The 3050-nt window shown below is 36.8% G+C and overlaps 1 long non-coding RNA gene across 1 annotated transcript in view; it reads right to left on the bottom strand.

Moving 5' to 3' along the window:
* Positions 1-3050, bottom strand: part of LOC106727330 — a 26928-nt gene that overhangs the window by 8268 nt on the left and 15610 nt on the right. Inside the window, exon 2 of the long non-coding RNA XR_001363498.1 lies at positions 1824-1862. This is a non-coding gene — a long non-coding RNA (uncharacterized LOC106727330). The remainder of the gene's footprint in view (positions 1-1823; positions 1863-3050) is intronic.

The following is a 3050-nucleotide window of genomic DNA, read 5'->3' as shown; positions in this document are numbered from 1 at the left end:
CAAAATCTCAGACATCTCTCATAGCAATATATTTACTGATACATCTCCTAAGACAATGGAAATTAAGGAGAAAATAAACAAATGGGACTATATGAAAATAAAAAGCTTCTGCACAGCAAAAGAACCATCATCAAAATAAAAAGAGACCCCACTACCTGGGAGAACATATTTGTCAACAATACATCTGATAAAAGGTTAATCTCCAAAATATATAGGGAACTCATACAACTTAACAAAAAGAAGACAAACAATCCAATCAAAAAATGGGCAAAGGACCTAAATAGATACTTCATCAAAGTGGACATACAGAAGGCAAAGCAACATATGAAAACATGCTCAAAGTCAATAATCATCCAAAAGATGCAAATCAACACGACAACGAGGTATCATCTCACACCTGTCAGACTGGCTATCATCAACAAATCAAACAACTGACAAGTGTTGGCAAGGTTGTGGAGAAAAGGGAACCCTGGTACACTGCTGGTGGGAATGCAGACTGGTGCAGCCACTGTGGAAGACAGTATTGAGTTTCCTCAAAATGTTAAAAATGGAACTCCTGTTTGACTCAGTAATCCCACTTCTAGGAATATATCCCAAGAAATCAGAAACACCAATCATAAAGGATATACGCACCCCTATGTTCATAGCAACACAATTTATATTGGGCTGTGGTTGCTCCTTGGGTGGTTGCGGTAGCAGCTGCTCCTCAGTTGGCAGCAGCTCCTCTGGTGGGTGTTGTTCACAGCTGTGGTGGCTCTTCTGGCTGGTGGGGGGAGGCTTCACGTACAGCTGCTGTTCCTCAGACAGAGGGTGTGGTGATCAGGAGGCTGCTGTTGCTTGGATCTGCTTAGTCCTGCCAGGTATTTAGGAGAGTGTTGAATTTCCCTGTGATACACTGTTCCTCCGTGTTGTAAATCACAGTCCTGATTTTAAAGCAGGCTGTATTTGTGATCCAGACTGCCTTAATTTGTGTTCACCTAAGAGTCAGTTTGTGGCTCAGCCTCTGGGTGGCAGTGTTTTGGGGTTGGCCTCTGAGGCTATACGGCTTCTCTACTTAAAACTGGTTTGGGGAGGTCAACTGCCCAGAGCTGGTTTTTTGAATCGTTACCCTGCTCTGCCTCATGAAATTCTTAATGTAACATCACAAAAATAACCTTTTAAAATACAAGGAAAAGTTAACTATAATGGCAAACAAAAGTTTGGGAAAGTGTAGGGCTAGGTAAGGGGTACAGAAAATATATTACTAACATCTACTATGACCTATTTTTTAAAGAATTTTAGAGTAATAACTTATGTTTTAAAAATTGAATGAAAAATATTTTGAAAATTGTTTTACTCAGTGATCACGTTCTTAAAATAGTAATAAATAAGCACAGAAATAATTTCAGAATGAAAAATGTACCAACAATCTTAAACAAGCAGTTTTTTTTAAATCCTTACTGGAGGATATGTTTTTATTGAATATTTTAGAGAGAAAGGGAAGGAAAGAGAGAGAAAAAAACATCAATGTGAGAGAGAAACATCGATCGATCAATTGATCAATTGCCTCCCGTACAATCCTGACTGAGCATTGAACTGCAACAGAGATTTGAGCCCTAACCAGATTCAAACCTGAAACCTTTTGTGTATAGGATGATGCTCCAAGTAACTGAACCACCTGTCCAAGACAAAAAAGCAATATTTTTTTTTAGACAATACAGTCTATGAATGCATATACAATAATTCAAACTCCCAAAATGTAAAAACTATTACAGGCATCAAGTACTCTCTTATTAGAATTATCATTAAAAAATAAGCATTACCCAAACTGCAATTGTTCTTACCCAGTTGCTGTGTTGAGTTGCTTGATGCACTTATGCGCTCTGAAATGGGGTGAAGAGAGAAATATATACATTAGCATTTAACTCCTAATTAAAACCACATTTTTTTCACATTCTTGAAGCCATCTTTGGATTGCTGTTGCCAATGAAACACAAATTATGAAAGACAAACAAAAGTCTCAAAAACTGTACCCCAGTATGAACTTGTGACCAGATCTTCCTGCCTGTTTGTTATACTCCTACTTTAGGCCCAGAATACTTCTCACTACTTCCTGTCTTGATATTCAAATCAGAGTATTTCTTCTCCCAGGCTTATATGCATTTAGTCTATTTCTGTGGAAGAAAGGGTTTTACTATCTATTACAGACTCTTTAGGAACCAGTGACTAGTAAGAAAAAGTTTAATAGTTGATTATATGCTGGTATGGAACAAAAAATGATTTTCCTAAATATTATTGAAGTCACATTATGTGAACAAGTATCTATCAACTTCAAATTTTATAAGGCAAACTCTAAGTGGGAATTGCCATTAACATATTTTGAGCAGCAACTACTGGCAAAGTGCTTGCTAGACATAAAAACACCCTAGTAAACAATACCTTTCTTCCCCAAGAGATTAAGGTCCAGGCAAGGAAGCTGCCATATAAAAAATTATAATGTAAAGTTTTCAGTGTAATGATAGAAGTATGTATGATGTTCAGAAGTTAAAAAGAAGAGAGGTTTCGTCTAAGAGAGCAAGGGTGAGAGATTAGGTAAGACCTCCTACAATACTAGATAATATTGGAGCTGGATCTTAAATGAGTAGTTTTCCAGGAAGAGAGAAGGAAAAAGAAAACTGCACACAGAAAGAATGGCATTTACAAGAAAGCATAAAGTCACATGAGATTTACAAGAACTACAGATAGGTCATTATTGCCATAAATTGAGAAAACTTGGGTGTGGGATTCGAGTTCAGACTGCGTATGGAAGGCTTTAACTGTGAAAACTCCTAGAAAATGTTCACAATGAAGCGACATACTTCTAGGGCATCTACAGTGAGTATTTCTGACCAGCAATGGGAAACATTTTAGGGTAAATTTTAATGCACAGTGTTTTTATGGATAAATTTTGAATACAGTGGCCCTCTTGGTTGCCATTTTCTTTTTTGTTTATAGATTTATTTTATTTTTTAATTTATCTTTATTGTTGAAAGTATTACAGCTGTCCCCTTTTTATTCCCCCATTGAACTCC

This window comes from Myotis brandtii, unplaced genomic scaffold (assembly GCF_000412655.1).
Source record: "Myotis brandtii unplaced genomic scaffold, ASM41265v1 scaffold406, whole genome shotgun sequence".
NCBI lineage: Eukaryota > Metazoa > Chordata > Mammalia > Chiroptera > Vespertilionidae > Myotis > Myotis brandtii.
The sequence above is the reverse complement of the archived record's forward strand: the minus strand, read 5'-3'. Positions and strand labels throughout refer to the sequence as shown.